Below are 19,792 nucleotides of genomic sequence, written 5' to 3'. Positions count from 1 at the left end.
TGGAAAGAAAGTTCTGGTAAGGACTCTGATTACCCCTGCTATAGTCACATATCATCTCTATCTAAGCACAGTGGCAAGGGAAGATATTTGGGTAGACCTATCACTGTGACAGAAAAATAGAGATGAAGGGGCAAGTTAGCCTCACCCAAATCTCAAGGTATTGATTCTCTACAGAATAGAAGACTTGTACCAGAAAGTGTATGAACTGCTGCTGGACACACACACACACACACACACACACACACACACACACACACACACACACCCTGCATGCCTTTGGCTGCGTGTAACAAAATACCCAGCTCAAAGGGGCTTAAACAATAAAGATCCTTAATTATCTGACCTAACCTAAAATCCGGCTGGAGAAAATTCCAGGATGGTGCAATGTCTCTTTCTTTCTGCTGGGTCATCCTCAGTCTCCCTGCAAGTCACAAGATGACTGGGGCAGCTCTAAGCATTATACCTCACAAGGCAGTGTTACAAGCAAGAAAGAAAGGGCTAAAGAGATCTTCCATACACACCGTCTTTCCCTAGCTGACCATTCTTTTCTCTCATTGGCAGGAACTGTCACAAACCCATCCCGACTCAGTCTTTGGAAAGGAAAATGGGATAACTGGCTTAATGCACCACATTTGTCCCTAGAGCTAGGTAGCCTCTTCCAGACTTTTAGGAAGAAAAAAGTAAAATAGCCTTTGGTAGGTCACTAATAATGTTTGCCATTAGATCATACTTCTTATTTGATTCCTTCCACCTGTTTAAAATTTTTGTAGTGTTTCTCATGCTGAGGTTTTTTTAGATTGCTTTTTTATTTTGAATCATAACATTTCAGAGTTCAAATGAACTTAGGTCATTTAGTTGAGGGCTTTTCAATGTTTTTTTATTCCAGACTTGTAACCCATCAAACAAATGCAAATAAATGGGAGAGTTTATAAATGAGCTGGTGAAGTGAGGGGCCGGGGAAAAGAAGGTGAGGCCCCAGTAGCTAGTGGCCCTGAGGCACTTCTGGAAAGCTAGAGCTCTTCAGAATGCAATTTTAAAACCTCATCTCTCCTCTAGTTCTCTTATTTTAAGGAACTGAGGTTCTGAGAGGTGAAATGATTTGAACTTGTTCTTCCATGGGTTACTAAGATTGTAGTCTAGATTTCTTGATTCTCTGATCTCTTTATATCTTTTACATCTTTATAATTCTGTCATGTATTTTTCTTCAAATTCTGCTTTGTATGCACACACTAAAAAAAAGTTCTTAAAAATAAATCTTGATGTAGAAGTTCTTACATTATTTCAGCAGTGTGTTATGATCTTTCTTTAACTCCACTCTTGATATACAGTGTTCCTGAGCTACACATGCAGTATTTCTGGTGTAACTACACAGTGATTTATTCTGTTGTAGGCAGAACAGGACAGTGGCTAAGCAACCAAATGTTAAACATGATACCACTTGTGTTCCAATCTTGCCTATTCTCATTTGTTAAGTTAGGGTAATTATAAAAATACCTACTTCACTGGGTTGAAGTCCATATGTAATGCTATTTACATAGCCCAGCACATAGTAAGTGCTATGTGTTTTCTGCTATTTTCTCATGTATTTCCCACCCCCCACCCCCAAATTCTTCTTGGCTGACAAAGATCCTGCAAATCTCTGGGAATTTCCCTGTCAGAGATAAAGGGCCAATAATGCCTAAATCCAGAGTCTTCTATCTTATATTTAGACTCATTTCCACGAATGAATTTCCTTCACTTTAATTTCTCCCCCTTATATATATTTGGTGTGTGGTTTGCAATTTTACACTTCATGGAAACTAAGGGTAAATGATCATACTCATATTATTAGAGTAGAAAGGGGTCCCAGGATCAAGTCTCTCACTATGAAGGAAGGGGCAGTTCAGAGAATTTAGGTGACTTGTCAGTCACCAATGCTCCAAAGTTCCCTGTTCATATCTCATAGTTCTAATATACTCTTATAACTTGGTGCCCCGTCATCCCTACTCCCAAACCCTGACAAATATCTTTATGTATTTGTCTGAATAGCTAAGATAAGAAAAATAAGAAGGGAGTGGTTGTTTTAAATTATCTAAATATCTGAAGATACAGCTAAGTAATTATGTAATCTTGTGTATACATGACAAAATTTTCATTTGCCTCCTTCACCAAGGATGACTTCGGAGGAAAGAATCTCCTCATAAGGTTCAACAGAAGTAAGTATAATGAGATTTTTATGTAAATGTTAACTCAATATTTTATTATAGCTATTTAATTAAAAAAATCCATTGCTTCCTCTGATGTTGAATACATAAATTTATAATTATTAACATAAAATAATCAGTACACACGTAAATATCTATCTAGTAGGGTATAGAAGAAACCCTTTTCCGTAAGCATTGGTGGTTCAGTGGTAGAATTCTCGCCTGCCACGCGGGAGGCCCGGGTTCGATTCCCGGCCAATGCAACTACTAACATTTTTTCTATCTTACCCCATTTTTCCCGTACATCTCAGATCCCCAAAACAAGTTCAATAAAAACATAGAAACATTGATTTTATGCAAATGAAGAAAGACAAATCAACGATAATTTCCCTTTTTCACTTTTTCTTCGAGCAGTCGAAACTGCCGATTCCCTGAGATTTGCCGTATTTTTCGGGCCTTTCTTTTAGACGTTTTTCGGGGGCCCTAGGATATATGAGCAAAAAGTAATGGGCCACATAGTGTTCGGAGATTTAAAAGACCACCGTGGCTGCCTGGAGATGCCGGGGATTGAACCCGGGACCTCACACATGCGAAGCGCGCGCTCTACCACTGAGCTACATCCCCCAGCCGAGCGATGTTTTTCTGGTATAGGTATTCATTCAGTCCACCGCTAGTCCAATTGCTATAGTTAAGTTTCAAGACTTTATTTTGGTGAGCGCTTCTGCGACACCCCGCTTCTACCCTTCCTACACCGCCTTAAATTGCTTCTAGGGTGTATCGGAACTCCATGCAGCCAGCGGTGTGGGCCGCAAACTTGACCAGCTCTCGAGCACTCCTGCCGGACGCCTGGAGCTCGACCAGGGATCGGATACCCTGCCCTGCCAGAGGGACGGGACGTCGGCGCGCTGAGCGCCCGCCCGAGCTCGGCTCCTCTGCGGGCTGACTGCGCAGGCGGCCCGGAACGCAGAGGTGGGGGGCGGGGCGTTCAGCCCGCCGCTTTGCCGCGGGGTGGAGCCGCAACTACGACGCCGACTGAGGGGCCAGCAGGCGGGCAGAGCCACGGACGCTGCCCAGGGGCCAAAGGAGACTAGCTACTGAAGCAGAGCGGTGGGGACCTTCTGTGCGCACCCAAAACCCCAAACACCACCACGCCCCCCCCATCTCAGGAGAACGACGTGTTGACGCCAAATCCCCATAAACTGGGTTTTGTAGGGATTACAGCCAACTCTTGGAGGTAAAAATGACTTCACAACGTGTTCTTTGCGTGGGGCCCAAACTGAAAGAAAGAAAATGACACCGATACCCTCTTTGTAGCTTAATCTTATACAAATGATGATAAAGTCGAGGCGAGGTACCTGCTCAAGATGCACTCTGCTCGCTGTTTGATATTTACACCTTGGACCCTTGGACTCATCTGACTATGTTGTGATAGGAATGTAAGTCACTTAACAGCTACTTTATTGTCCTCTGAACCCTTCCTAACTAACCGCTAATCGTACTCCCAGCCCCAAATGAAGAAATGTACCTCGAGTCCTGTTTCCTTGGAAATTGCCTCTCCAGTTGTTTTGAGTGTTAGGTCATATGATGAACTAACTTACATTATAATGAGATGATGTGTGTTTGACCCTTCCCAGTGCAGTTTAAACTGATACCACCCCAGGGAAGTGAAGGCTGGCTGAGAGAAGCCTCAGACACCCTGATGGGAAAGAGCAGGGGAGAGATTTGGTGTCAGGGGAGCTGGGCTACCTTCACTTCCAGCCGACCTGTAAGGCTGACCCAGTAAGCACACGGTGAGGGCCTAGAATTTCCACTGCTTTCCGTTGCAGCAGAGCACCCCTCGTAAATGGAATAGTCAGCAGGCCAAAAGCCAGAGCAGAAAAGCAGAAGTTTCAAAATAACTCTGGGTAAACCACAAGTTTCATAATCAAGTCCTAGATTAAAAATAAATGTTACTGTGTTTGCTTACAGTAATTTCAACAAATAATGGCTCATAATCAGATTTTGTTTTTAATGAGAACAAGCCACATACTGATCTAATACAGCTATAATACAGAATGTTAAAAAAAAAAAAAAAAAGCCACGTCAGTGGACAGTCATTAAGGAGCTCTACTTCAGACCAAAACATTTCCAAACCAACCCCTGCTTTCCATCCAGAGGCACTAGAACATGAACACCTTCAGCTGACTCTGAGTCGGGAAACAGAGACAGAACCATTTTTCACCAACCAGGGTTTTCACCAGTGCAAATTACAGCTGCAGTATTCAGTTAATTGTGAAGGAAGCACGTTTGCCTTTGGTGACCTCATCTTTGACATCCTCTTTAGGATCCCTTCCTCACATTATGGCTTCTTTCTCCATCACCTGAGGCACTTCTTTTCTGGGACTTTGTTCTCAGGCAAGAACCTTTGTTCTTAAGGTTCAGAGCTAAGCCTAGAGAAGGCTTCTTTTAAATTGTTCACTCCTATTCAACCAGTCCAGGGCCTAACTTGGTGCATTTGATAAAGAAAATGAAGCCAAGCTCTAAAACCAACAGAGAATGTGAAATCGATTTACTGGTCTGGCACAACCCAAGAGAAAGACGGTTTTTTCAGCCATTGTGGTCGATGGGAAAGGTGAAAGAGAAGGCACATTTTTGGATTAGGGAATACTTTCTGGATCCCATCTATTCTATATGCAAATAAAACTGCCCCAGCTCTGCTTGCAAATGAAGAGAGGCTGACCAAGTGTCCAAAATTTTCAAGTATTAAAACATTCAGTTCTATCTTCCACCCTCAGCACATCTCTCTTGGTTGGGGACAAATTTCCCCAATTCTCAGTCTCTCTCTCTGTCACACACATCGTGCATGCGCGCATACGCACGCGCACACACACACACACCCCGTTCACAACGATTGATCTTACGTCCCCACTTTGAGGCAGGTGACTTTTATCTCTGGTACTGCGTCCCCATTTCCTTTCACGTTCTTGCTTCCGCTCATGGCAATCTTCGTCCAGCAGGTATACAGCATCTTTCCCTCTAAGCTGGCAACGAGTTAAGATGTTTATTCCCAGTTCAAGCAGTAGTTCTTACTCCTGTCTGCACATTAGAATTACTGAGAGGGCCTTTGAAAAATGCTGATACTTGCTTGAGCCCCCTCCCAAAGCAATTAAGTCAGAATCGCTAGGAGTGGGTCTAGGCATCAGTATCTTTTTAAACTCCCAGGTTATCCCAGTGTGCAGCTAAGCCCGAGAGCCACTGCTTGAGGGCTATTTTCGTGACAACAGCAGATGTCTAGTGATGGTTGTTAACTAACTTCATTGTGTTAGTCATTTCACAAAATATACATATATCAAATCATGTTGTGCACCTTAAACTAATACAATATGTTAATTATGCTGCAATAAAACTGGGGAAAAAAACCCCCAAGAGATGTCTATCACCAGTCCAGTGGTTCTCAAATGTGGCTGCACATTGGAAGCAGCTGGCAAGCTTTAAAAAAAATTCTGATGGTTGAATCCCATCCCTAAATATACTTATTTAATTGGTCTGAGGGTGGTCTGGGCATAGGAGTTCTAAAAGGCTTCCCAGGTGACTCTAATATGCAGCCAAGGTAGAGAACCATAGTGTTCCAGTAGGTACTTTCTCAAGCTCTTCACCCAGTTATGTGAGCAACCAAGCCTGCCAAAACTCTGACAGTGGAGGACTCACTGCCCAGGGCCCTGCACATTGGGAAATTAGCATTGCTAGAGGATGAAAGAAGCTAACTCATTCCAACTTCTCCCTATTTTCCTTCATATAACATAAAACTGGTGGAGGCAGGTGTTCAAGCTAACATTTCTTAGCTTCACATATCCTGTCTCCTCTACCCCATCCCCATGTTACATGAATGGGTTCCTCCAGTGAGCTGTCCCTGATGATTTGCTGGCCGTTAGAAGGGCTCAAAATGAGACTAGGAAAGGATGGGAGCAGAGCAATCGGCACTTGGCACCTGGGAATGCCCTGTGCTTGTGACTTCCTGGATGAAAAAGGACTGAATTGCTTTACTCAACACTTAAAGGTACAGGCAGCTCTTTGAAATACATTATTTTGCTCCTCAGGGTCATAACTATTAGTAATTCTTCATCACCACAGTTAATTATTAATAACAACCCAAGAGCCAAAAAAGCTACTGGTTACATTTAAGTCAAAGAAAGTTAATAAACATTACTCCTTTCAGTAGTACCCCAAAGTGAAAAATTATAGTGATCATAATTTGACGTATTTATTGAACAGTGTTAGATTCTACTTGGAAAGATGCAAATTCTATAATTTAGATTCTGGTTACAAATAGATGGAAACAGAAGGAGGTACATATTTAAGATGACGTTTAAGAGAGAAAAGATGTTACAAAAAGCCCATACTTCTGGAAACTATCAATGGTCAGTTTAAGAAAGAGTGTTGTAAGGCTGCAAGGAGAAAAAAAAAAAATCTATCTGTATGGGGTATGAAAGATTTTTCCAAATTTAGATTATCTGCTCAATGACAGGGGTCTCTGTAGTCTTATACTGGCCCATTCACAAAAGCGGGAAATAGGATCTATTTTTTCTTGTGTGGTCTTATTTTACCAACTGAGGTCTTATTTTACCAACTAGCTAGCCCCCTTGAGATTAGGTATTGTATTTTATTTTATATGAATTCCCCATAGCACCAAACACTCACTGAGTTCTACTGAGGCATGTAATACATCCTGGCTTTACAATTTCAAGTGGGAAATTGGCTAAAAGGGTGTTTAAGGGTAAATGGACATAAAGGATTCTATTGCAGTGATGAAGATATTCTAAAAGATATTCTAAAACTGGATTATGGTGACGGTTGCACAACTCAGTAAAATTACCCAAAATTACTTAATTTGATAGTTAAAATGGGTGAGCTTTATGGTGTGTAAATTACCCTTCAATAAAGCTTCAAAAGAAGGGGATGTAAGGGAATGGAATGTGTTAACAATGGAATAGGATTAATGTGACAGTGAGAAGTTACACATACAGATTGCACAACTGATCTGAAAAAGAAAACAAAATGACGCACAAAAGAGGAAAAGTGGAGAATGAATGATTTCCTGTGAATGTAGAAAGAAGCAAACAGTTATTACATAGATAGGGAAACTACTGTTTCCAATAACTGTTACAAGAATAGGGAATGAAGAGCATTTAGATAAATGTGTGGAGCTTCAGAAAAAATTCTATTGCCCTGCAAATATAGATGTATATATTGCATAAATACAATATATAACATATAATACATATATGTGTTAAGGACTCTGTACATATTTGTTAATGTAAAACATCTCTGATATTAATTCAGTAAACTATTGATTGACTTATGGAAATAGCGATTACAGGAGAAGGAGGTGTCCAAGATGATTCCCAGTATTCTGACTTAAACAATTACATGCACCGTTGTGTCACTCAATGAAACAGAAAACACTGGAGGGAGAGGGAGCTTTATAGGTGGTTATTAATTCCATTTTTATTCTGTTCAATTTAGGGTGCATTCATCTCTCCAAATGGAGATCTTAAGTAGATACTTAGATGATGAATTTGGAGACAAGAAGAGAGGTTTGGCATTGAAATATATATTTGAGAAGCACTGGTATAGAGAAAACAAAGTCATGGATTGGATGAGACTATTTAGGGAAAGAACAGGGAATGAGACAAGAAGGGACTGAGGGTCTAGCATTGAGGAACTCTAATACTTAAAGACTGAGAAAGGAGAATGAAAAGGAACAGCCAGGGAGACAGAAGGAAAACCAGAGTAAGATTTCAGGGATCCCAACTGGAAAAGAACGTTTCAATAGGGAGATAAGTTTAAAAACACTGCCACCTGAGAAATCAGGTAAAATTTCGATGATTTAAAATGTCCCTTGAATTTAGTGACATGGAAGTCATTGTTTAATTTTAATAATGGTTATTTCACCACAAAGTCAAATGTTAATTCTTCTAATATATGCCATGCAATTCAGTTATTCTCTCTGGGAAGTTTTTCTGTCTTTCTTCTAGTGGAAGCTCTTTCATGCTCTCTACCTTTTAATACCTACCTTAAAGAAACTATTTCTTTTGAAGCAAATTCATCTGGAAATTAGTGAGATCCAAGGAATCAAGAAAGGACAAGAGACACAACTACCTTTAATCACAGGAGAATTTGCAAATAGGAAAGATTCTTCTTTTTTAATTTTCTTGTCTTAAGAAAGGTCACATGTATTCATTTACTCAGTGAAGATCTGTTGATCACCTACCATATGCTAGGCACTATGCTTGGAACTGGGGATAAAAAAGTGACAAAGTTAGTCCTGCCACCACCCTGACTGTACTTAGGGGTAAGCGAGGAAGCAGTGAATATAAAGAAAGCATTGATAGTACAGTAAAGGCTATGGTAGAAGGAACTAAGAATTCCATGTGAGCACCTAAGAGGAACACATAATCCAGACTAGGGGATCAGGTAAGGTTTCTGTGGAGACTTGAAGTATGAGTAGCAGTTAGCCTACTGAGGATGAATAGGGATAAGGATGAAGAAGAGCAAACTATGCAGCAAGAACAGAATATGCAATGACCTCGAAGCCAAGAAGATCATAAACCTCTCAGGAGCAAAATATATTTAGTGGGGTGTGTGTGCTGTGTTGTGGAATATGACAAGGAAGAGAGGAAGCTGGAAAGTAGACAAGGTCCAGTTTATGCAGGGTCTTGTAAATATCGTAAAAGCATATAGAGCTGTGAGAAACCATGCAGAGTTCTACAGAGGAAAAGAACGTGAGATTTTATTTTTAGAAAAAGCATTCTGGCTGAAATTTATAGAACATATGGAAGTGGGTCCCAACAGGAAGCAAGGAGACCACTGGAAGCTTCCTTCTGGCATCAAGCAAAGAAATGATGGGCTCAGGCAAGAGATGATGATTTAGAGCTGCACTATCAAATATGGTAGCCACTAGCAACATATGTCTATTGAAATATGGTTAATCCAAATCGAGAAGGTAAAATATCTCATTAGTAGCTTTTTTCATGATGACTACATGTTGAAATGATAATATTTGAATATATTGGATTAAATAAAATATATCGTTAAAATTAATTTCTCTTTCTTTTTACTTTTTATCATTAATAGAAAATTTTTAATTTTACACATGTGGCTCACATTATAGTTCTATTGGACAACACTGGTTTAGAGACTTTGCATGGGAAATGGAGGAGGAGAAAATTGAATGAATAAAGAGATATTGAGGAAATGGGTTTGGCAGACCTTTTATATCAATTGGATATGGAGGATAAGGAAAAGAAAGGAATAAATGATTCCAAAGCTTCTGACTTGAGCAACTAAATGAAAGAATGGTAGATTGAAGAGGGTCTAGGGATAAGAAACGTTTTTTGTTTTGTTTTTAATTTAAGGTAGAAGAAGATTCAGTATGTTTGAATAAAAATATGGAGTCAGAAGAGAGGGAGACAACAAAGATATGTGACGAATATCTTAAAAGCCTCCCTTAAAGAAGACACATCTACCTTCTTGAAGCAAGAGAAAAGTGTGAACAGATGGGTTCTGGCATATAGTTAATTGTATAGATTTGGAGGTAGGTAGTAAATTTAAGACATTTCCATGAAAAAAGCTTCTATTTCCTTTGCAAAGAAGAGAGTCCACCCACATGGCCTTATTAGACAAGTTATTGTGTTTACAGGGTTGATGAAAATGGAAAAAGTCTAAAGGAGCTGGAAGGATTTCCAGGCAGCACTGAAATCCAGATGAGGTTAAAGAGAGAAATGTGGAGAGCCAGTGGTCAGCAGTAGGCACAGAGAAAGGGGAATGCCAGATTGCCTGGGTAGAGATTCTGAAGGTGCCTATGGTGAAAGGACAATGGGGCCAGGAATTTGGGAACTGACAAGGGTACAACTGAAGAGATGAACATAGAATCTAAGATTTTCCTAAACAGTAATAAAGAGAGGAATGGGTTGACCAGATGCTTGAAGAATTCCTTGAGGTCAAATGAGAGAGCTGTGGTCGGTGGGATCTTTGGAACAAATATTTCAAAAATGGGGAAGTTCAGGGTGATGACATCGCCATGGGAATGGGTATCTAAGGTAGAGTGGAGGTGGTTAATAAAGATGAGATGATCAAGGAATTGAAAGGCTTGAGATATTCACAGGAACATTAATTCACCTCAGAAAGATGGTGGGGTCTGGGTGGAGCAGGCCATGAGCCCAATGCATGTCTTTAAGGAATGGAGACAGGGAGGGGTGGGGATTGGTGAGAGGAGGGAAGTAGATTTATAGTAATTATCCAATACATGTTCGCTTCTTTTAACAGTTCACCTACAAATTAATAATTCTATTTTGTAATTTCACATTAGAATACTATTCCATTCTTTCCACAAACATATGGAAACACCATATATCCACACTCTGTCTCTCAACATACACACACATTCACACACATTCACATATGCTCCCCACTGCTGATGTACGTTAATCCAGTTTTTTAGACAAAACTGTTACAGAAATTGGGGGTAAATGTGTTAAATTGTGCATTTTCTTTTTGTGATACAGATAGAAAAAAAAAAAGGATGTACAGTTTCTTAGCATCATTAATAATAGAAACTTTGGGCTTCCCTGGTGGCGCAGTGGTTGAGAATCTGCCTGCTAATGCAGGGTACACGGGTTTGAGCCTTGGTCTGGGAGGATCCCGCATGCCGCGGAGCAACTAGGCCCGTGAGCCTGCGCATCTGGAGCCTGTGCTCCGCAACAAGAGAGGCCGCGATAGTGAGAGGCCCGCGCACCGCATGAAGAGTGGCCCCCGCTTGCCGCAACTAGAGGAAGCCCTGGCACAGAAACGAAGACCCAACACAGCCATAAATAAATAAATAATAATAATAAAAAAATAATAGAAACTTCATAAATGTGCTCAAACAATAGCTTCTAAGGGTTAGAGGCAGGCCATGCTGGTATATGCTGAGGAAGCATCTTTAGACAGATTTTTATAGTGAAAAGAGTGCTGAACTAGGAGTCAGAAGACCTGGTATCCAAGCAGATTGTCAGTTAGTTGTCAGTTAGGTGTTTGGGGCAAAACATTTACCCTCGCTGAATCTCCACCTTCTCATCTGTAGAAGACAGGTGGCTTTTACAGCTCCTGCAACTCAATAGGGTCTTTGTGAGGATTCAGTAAGAAAATGTACTGAAAATTCCTTTGTGTCCTGATAAATACTCATATAAGTTATCTGAGGGGACTCCTGACCTAGTTCCAGTAAAAATTTATCACAGTTCCTACAGTACTGATAATATTCACATTCATAATGGGGAATTATGAACTGAATCAAATTCATGATTGCTGAAGGATGGTTATACTACTTGTTTACTGATTATTGATTATTCTGAACTTTTGTGGGATTTCTTTTCTTGTTTAGAGGAAGTACCAAAATCTTTTAGATTTCCCTAAAAGTGTGGACCTTGGGTCATCTCATTGGAGTCACCTGAAATGTTTGTTTAAAACATGGTTGCCTGGACTCAGCATCTAGAGATTCAGCCCTTTGGGCTAAGACTCAAGAACTGTATCCAGGTGTGACGCTACGCATTATAAAAATTTTATAACAACTTTGTTGAGATATAATTCTCCCATTTATGGCATACAATTCATTGGTTTTTGGTATATTCACAAAGTTGTGCAACCATCACCATAAAATTTGAAGTCTACTGGGTTAGTTAAAAGTTTCATGGAGATGGCTGCTCTGTGGTCCAGGTATAAAGAACCCTCCCCCCACCCCCAAGTATAAAGACAGATAAAAGACAGAATCATCGCACACCATCAGACCGGTCTGCTTTCTGAGCACTGGTGCCCTCTGCTAACCAAATGTTCTGCATTTTACAAAAGGGTTAGGAGACGGTACAGAGAGAACGCCATTGCTGCATGGCCAAGTTGCCAAGCCTGTGGATCAGAAAGCGTTCGCAAGGGGAAAGAATCACGATTAGGCTAAGGTTCCTCAGCTCCTTTTAAGGAGAGCTTTCTGATCTAAAGGTCTTTTTCTCTTAAGGATTCAGGATCAATGCAACTTCCTAGTATCTTTTGACAGGGCATGTCTTTAATAGCTTATTGACATTTTCAGTTTGTCAGCTTCTAGAACTTCATTGTTGACTCAGTTCCATTTCTGTTTAATTAGAGGGGACAGACTTTTAAACAAAAACACTTCATTGTTCCGGTAAACGGTAACCTAAATGGTAAAGTGTGAGCCAGAAACACCCATGACTTTAGAAGGAGTCACAACTCTATTTAGGCTGATGTTTTAAGAATTTTGCAAAATACTTTTCGTACTGTATGGGGAGAAGAATGTTCTGGAGAAGCATACTGGGAAAGCTAGATAAGTTTCTTTTCTGGTTTTTGCAGAGAGGGCTTCTTATTTAGTTTTCAGTGTGGTAAATTTCTCGAGCATCATATTCACTTCTGAGTATTATATATACATATATACACGTATGTATGTGTGGGTATGTCTGATACATATACACACACACCCCTAGGCCTCTCTTCTCTTCTGTTAGAACTGATAGTCACTCTAGGAAGGTCATATCAACAACATGTGAATTTGATTATGAGGCTTAAAAACACCACCAACAAATCCCCACAAACTCTTATAGAGGGTTTAGACCAAACCTTCCTTTTCATAGATGAGAAAACTAAGGGTCCGACGGTAACTTTGAATTCAAATACACTTTCCTGCTTCCTTGGAGTAGGTAGTCATACCTCTAGAGGAAGTTTTCTTGAATTAAAGTTAAGAACTCAATGAAATGTGATTTTCAGGGTAAACTCTAAGAGCTGTAATGAAGTAAGCCCTAGTCTCGGTTAATAGCCAAGTGTTCTGTTTTCAAGATTACATTAAAATGAAAGAGTGGAAGTTACGTTTTAAAATTGGGTGTTTTCCTCTGCTGTATGCAAAGACTGTCAATTCAGTATAAAGTTCAGCTCAAACTATCTGTTAATGGTTTCCGAATTCCAGAGACCTCTCTGGGAACATTGTTCCCTCTCTGGAACAGCTGGTGATGTGTGGCAATAACCCATCTTAGTTTAAAGCATGGGTCCCCACATTACCCTTGTTTATATGTCTTGAAGCAGCCCCTGGTTCCAGGAAATACTTTGTCATCATGCACTTGACAATTTTTGGTTGCCATCAACCACGTCACAAACTTAACACTCAGTTTTCCCAGTCAGTCTTTCCAGGGACCTAACTCACCTCTGTCTGTTTGGGTTTCCATGCTGACATTTAGAAAAACAACAGACACTCGACTCATAAAGCCCTTTCTCTATATTCATGCTAATTTTAATATTGACTTTCTCCTAAAAGCTCCAAAATATTTTAAGGATTTTTTCCCTTTTTTTTTTTTTTTTACAAGATTGAGCTTCCAGCTTGTATTTTTTAAGTGCTTCCAAATTTTTTCTTAACATATGTTGCACAAAGTCTGTCCTATTAACAGAACCACTCCTCTTCCAAATAGTATAAAAATCCAAAGATTTAGCCTTTCAGCGAGCATTTCTAGGTTGTACCATTAATTTGAGCTTTGTCTTTAGCTCAAATCAATTTGTTTAAATCAGGTTCTCCCAAGTCTCTTATCTATGATCATCAAAGATTTGGAGTTCAAATCCATTTCTGGAACACCACTTCGGTGTTTTATCTGGATGGGGACACATTTCTTTGTACTCATGAGGACAGTGAAAGATTTTTTAAAAATGAACACAGCAGGATAACATTTGCTTCTAACATTTTTGAGCAGCTCTCCTTTGCTTCCTCTTTTCACTCAGAAACCTATGTAAAATCATAGGATTTGATAATTATGTGTAACAAAGTAAGAATTTTAGAGAGGCATTATTGTGTGTGATTAAGCACTTTGATGCTGGAACCAGCTTGCCTGGTATTGAATCTTAGTTCTCTTACTTCCTACATGAACAACCTTCAGACAATTGCTATCCTTCCTGTGCCTCAGTTTCTAAACAGGAATAACAAAAGCTAAGTGGAGATTGAGTAGTAAATATATGCAAAGCACTTAGAACTGGACCTGCCACATAGAAGTAATAAATGTTAGATATTTCTACATAACTGAATTAAATAGAATAAAATTCATAGATTAGTTACCAGGAACACAGGAACCATAGCGTTTAGAGGCTATATACATGAGATCCCTGGGATACCTAAACAGGAAAATTCTGGGAGGAATTTGAGAGAAGTTCCTTATTTTTTACTTATGGCTTTGAATTTTTACTTTATTGTTTTATTTATTTATTGCCTTGAGAAATATTAATTATTTCCTTGGATTTCAACTTGCATCATAAAGAAATAATCCTTTGGGAAGAGGTATTTAAGGACTCCTCTATGGCTGTTACTGTGATCATATTCCAGTTTGATATCCATTTCATGATAGGGTTGGGATCTGAATGAAACCGTTTCCAAATGATTTTGACGAATCAGAGCCATCATGATCTTGGTGTTTGTCTATAACAAAGGCACCAGAAAAGACTGGAGAAGTCTGCAGGGGAGAGAGGGCAGGAGGGTTGCTTTCTCCCACCCATTAGGAAGGTCATTCATAAACACTAACCAGATCTCCCATAGACTTGTGGCAAGGCCAGAAGCTGAAACAAATATTTAGAGTGTAATTTAGGAAGATTAATTCTTTTTTTTTTTTTTTTTAAATAAATTTCTTTATTTTTTGGCTGCATTGGGTTTTCGTTGCTGGGTGCAGGCTTTCTCTAGTTATGGCAAGCAGGGGCTACTCTTTGTTGCAGTGCGTGGGCTTCTCATTGTGGTGGCTTCTTTTGTTGGGGAGCATGGGCTCTAGGCACGTGGGCGTCAGTAATTGTGGCACACGGGCTCAGTAGTTGTGGTGCATGGGCTTAGTTGCTCCACAGCATGTGGGATCCTCCCGGACCAGGGCTCGAGCCTGTGTCCCCTGCATTGGCAGGTGGATTCTCAACCACTGCACCACCAGGGAAGTCCAGAAGATTACTTCTTGATTCACCTTGTTTTGGTTAGATAAAGGCAATGATCCAGCCGTTACATAGAAGTTTCTGCTTATAAGCTTACTTGACCATTGTTGAAATACTCAAGCTATTCGCAGGACTTCACTTGTTCATTAAAGGAATAGTCAGAGACCATGATTTAAGAATTCTCCATTGGAGAATGGAGATTAAATAGATTTAACTCTTCAATGGGAATAAAATATAGTACAATTCACTATACAGGTATATATGCCTGTGAATATGAAGAGAATACTGATGCTCTTAAAAATTCGGTGCCTAAATAATGATGGAGACTCATTTGGGATATACGAATTCAAATTCCTTATGTTCTATGCCCAGGAATTCAGCAGTTTTTCATTTGCTGTCTTCTGTCGCTCTCCAGCCCTGCCATCTAGGTAAACCTCACCTTCCTGAGCAGGTTTGGACTTTCATTTCCTTCTCATCTCCTTCAACACTTGCATTGTATCAGGCTGTTCATTCAACTGTACTACAGCTTTACAGCAGGTATCCTAACCCTCCACTCAACCTATCAAGATGTCATCAGATATGCTGTTGGCAGTTCCATGGGTGGCATGGGCCATGGACCTCCCAAAGGCAAACATCCTATGTATGTTCAGCTACAATCCATGCCTCCAGATAGGTTCACAACTAAAGCCAGAGGGCGGACTATCTGCTCTGGGAGGCCCAGAGGACTATGCAGTGGTAGGAGAAAGGCCATTGTGACTCCTGGCTTAAATATACGCTCTAGTATAAATGCACAACTTACACCTCACCCGCACTCTGCATCTTTCAAACTAATTGTTGGGCTTGGCCCTGCAAATATAGAAATAGATGAGACCTGACCCTATCTTTAAGGACTGTATAGCCCGTGAAATTGACACTCTGAGACAACAGGGTTAGAAAGAAACAAAACAGCACTTGTAATTTGAATAGAGAATGTCTCCAAAGTGCAAAAAAAAAAAAAAAAAAAGTGAAAAATTGAAATGACCATTAAATCAGCTGAAGTAGTTTTTTTGCCTATAAAATGACCAAGTCAGACTGTAGCAACGTCCACTCTGTAATAAAAGCTAAAGCTTCACATATATGTCAGCTCCTACAGAAAGGGTAAACACTAGCCTTTGTGGCTTTGACATTCTGAAATAAGGAGGGTTAAAGTAGTTATATAGATTTACACAGATTTTAAAGTAAGAAATTTCCAGATAATTAAGTGATTCAGCTTTTTACTGGCCTTTAATTTATAATCCCACTTGTGAATCCATGGAAAGGCTGATTTAAAAATTAAAACAGCTTTTAATTAGGACAGATCATTAAGCAGGACCATCTGTATTTGATTCAAGGAATCCTTGATTACAACATTGTTACATATTTTACCCTAATCTCAGAAATGTGTCAATATGTATGTTAAAGTAACTTTCACTGTTTATTACTTTTAGACTATCAATAGCATATAACCCAAAATTGTCTAAATTTATGATTTTAATAACTAAAAAAAAAGAGTCTCAGAAGCACCTAGGCAGGCTGTACAGAAAGGAACAAAAAGCCATCTTCATACCTGTACAATAACACCTTCCCAATACAATGGAGAAACATCTGAAGAGATTTAAAGAAAAAAATAACTAAAATATTTACACCTGGACAGGCTGTTTTTCAGGCATCAGGGAAAAAGGAAGAGATTCTTAGGTATGCATTGTCTCAGAAAATAAGGTGCCGTGCAGTTATAATCTGGAGAACTCAGAGATGATTCAAAATTAAGATTTCAAAAATGCAGAAGTAGTGATATGAAAGAACTTGCATAGTTTTTCTTACAAAGTGTGGCCTTCTTTCATTAATCCAATTGAAAATGTGATATCAGATCAATTCTACAGACTTGGAACAATCTTAATCTTCAGTGCTTCCCTAATCTGTTCTTTCCTTTTTTTTCTTTCTCTTTTCCAATTACCTGAACATGAATGTTTATTTGCAAATCTGTACCTCTCAATTTATAATGAACCTCTCTCCGTGTTTAGTGACAAGCTAAAATAATATCTGTTGTTCTCCAGTTTTATCACTTGTTTAAAAATGATAAACAACTTCTGGTTAATGATTATATTTGTTTATCTCTGATCCTTCCAAAATATCTCACTAAAATAAACATAAAGGAATAAAAAAGGTAAAAACTCACAGGAGGAAAAATAATGTGAGAAGAAATTAGTGAAGAAAGGAGGTCAACAAATTTGAAAGAAGGAAAGCAGATGGATGACTCCTGAGAAGGCTTAGGAATACACCAGGTACCTAAAAAGGTAGGAGTAGTGGCTGGAATTGAAAATGGAAAGAACAGCCATTAGCCTCTCATATCTTCATGCCACACTACCCAGTGACACAGCTACCCACACACATGACCACCCCATCTAGGGAGCTATCACCCTCCCAGGCAGGTTCCCGGTTTATGGATGGATCTCTTTCTATATTTGGCAAGAACCAGAGATTCATTTTCCAGAAAAATTAAACTATAGGGAACCCACACTAAGACAACAGAGAATGGGAAGTGAGCCCCTGCAAAAATAGAAAACAGGGGGAATATATGAAATTCCTGTAAAATATCAAGACATCTCAGTTCTATTCTCTGTTCTGTACCTAGAAGAGATCATCAGACAGGAAATTGGAATGTGTGGTAGACAGAATAGTGACCCCCCCCAAAGATGGCCCTAATCCCCCAAACCTGTGAATATGTTATGTTTCATGGCTAAGGGGAATTAAGGTTGCAGATGGAATGAAGGTTGCTAATCAGCTGACCTTAAAGTAAGAAGATTACCCTGGATTATTTGAGTAGCCCAAAGTAGTCAGAGCGTCTTTTAAATGTGGAAGAGGGGGGTAGAAAAGTAAAAGTCAGGGTCAGAGTTATAAGATATGAGAAAGACTTGACCAGCCATTGTTGGTTTTGAACATGGAAGGATGCCATGAGGAAAGAAATGTGGTCAGCTGCTAGAAAGTGGAAAAGGCAAGAAAACCAGTTCTCCTGTAGACCTTCTAGAAAGAAACATAGCCCTGATTTTAGCCTAGTGAGACCTGTTTTAGAATTCTGAACTACAGAACTATCAAATAAATTTGTGTTGGTTTAAGTCATTGTGGTAATTTACTACAGCAGTCATAGAAAACTAACACAAAGGGTCTGGCCCCAAAAAAAGGCCAACAATACTGACATTTGGACAGCTAGGTCCCATTCCTTCCACCCTGCAGCAGTGAAGCCTCAAATCGGCCACATCCCTCTCACTTCACATCGCCTCGCTCACATACACATGCACAGAGCCTCCAATTAGCATATAGAGCTTCCATCTAGACCCTAAGAGACAGCCCACTATCCCCAGGAACGTGAATGCCACCTCCAAAATACAAAATAGGAATACATATTTTTAAAAGATAAAATTGAATGCAGAAGAAACAGAAATGTGGAGGACAGAAAAATTGTGCTTAAAATATATAATTAATATAATCAGAAAACTAAGTGACATATTGTATCCATAAATCAAGAAGAGTATGTTATTGAAGAAAAAGAAGTGGAGAGGAAGAAAAGAATAAAAGTTCACAGAAATTATAAAGCATGTCAGCAGAATTTTTTAAAATTAGTAGAGTGTTTAGGACATAAAGTTAGGGAAGTCAGCCAGAGGAAATAATATAAAAGGCAAAAGATGAGCTACAGGAGAGGAAAAATAAGAAAATCAAGCATGCCAATACAGGAGATACAAAATCAGAACAGTAAGAATTTGAAAGAGAGAGAGAGAGAGGCAAATTGATAAAAAGAAATTATCAAAGAAATAATATAAGAAAATATCCTGTTACTGAAGAACATGTTTCTGCAGAGTTCTTGGTACAGTGAATAGAAAGAGACAGACATCAAAGCTCACGATAAGATTTTAGAACACCTGAGACAGAGGTAAGAGCTTCCAGAGAGAAAGCGGAGACCACATTCAAGGAAGGGTAACTGCAAACCCAGGATGCCAGAAGAGTGGAGAAATGCCTTTATTGCACCGAGAGAAAATGTTTAGTCTTGAATTACCTACCCACCCCTACCCACCCAAACTATCAATTGAATGTGAATGAATAAAAATTTGTCAGACAAGCAAGTTCTCAATAAATGGCCTTCCAATGCATGATTTGCTCTACTAAATGAAGGAGTACAGTGAAAGAGGGAAAATCTTTAGAAAATAGTCAACACAGAGTAGTGAGGGGAATCCCAGGACAACAGCTATGCAGAGAACCTGGAAAGCAGTTAGTCTGTGTCCCTGGAACAGGAGGACAGATGGGATGAGGTAATAGCACAAAAAAAGTAAGCAAGCCAGCAAGCAAGAGGAACTTGATATGTTTGACTCTATTGATATGTTTTTCATTTCAGTGGGAGAGTTTAATTTTTAAAAATTAATATAAAAAATTTGGGGGGGTTAAATAATGTTAGATGTATAGAAAATAAAGAAAACTTACAATAACAATAACCAAGTCAGACAGTAATTAACTCTGGAAGGCAAAGTTATAGAAGAAAGGAAGTATCATCATAATAAATGACATACTCATCTGTAAACAATATTTATATGGACACAGCAACACAAACAATTTATGTTTATTTAACCAAAACTTGTGATATAATA

The 19,792-nt window shown here is 39.3% G+C and overlaps 2 non-coding genes across 2 annotated transcripts; one reads left to right on the top strand and one right to left on the bottom strand.

Moving 5' to 3' along the window:
- The first annotated feature begins 2,375 nt into the window (after positions 1-2,375).
- On the top strand, positions 2,376-2,446 carry TRNAG-GCC (transfer RNA glycine (anticodon GCC)). Its single transcript has one exon. It is a non-coding gene; the product is annotated as a tRNA-Gly (tRNA).
- A 289-nt stretch (positions 2,447-2,735) lies between these two features.
- Positions 2,736-2,807, bottom strand: TRNAA-CGC (transfer RNA alanine (anticodon CGC)). The gene has a single exon. It is a non-coding gene; the product is annotated as a tRNA-Ala (tRNA).
- Positions 2,808-19,792: the final 16,985 nt, after the last annotated feature.

This window comes from Balaenoptera acutorostrata, chromosome 8 (assembly GCF_949987535.1).
Source record: "Balaenoptera acutorostrata chromosome 8, mBalAcu1.1, whole genome shotgun sequence".
NCBI classification, from domain to species: domain Eukaryota; kingdom Metazoa; phylum Chordata; class Mammalia; order Artiodactyla; family Balaenopteridae; genus Balaenoptera; species Balaenoptera acutorostrata.
Note: the sequence above shows the minus strand (reverse complement) of the source record. Positions and strands in the feature narration are given on the sequence as shown.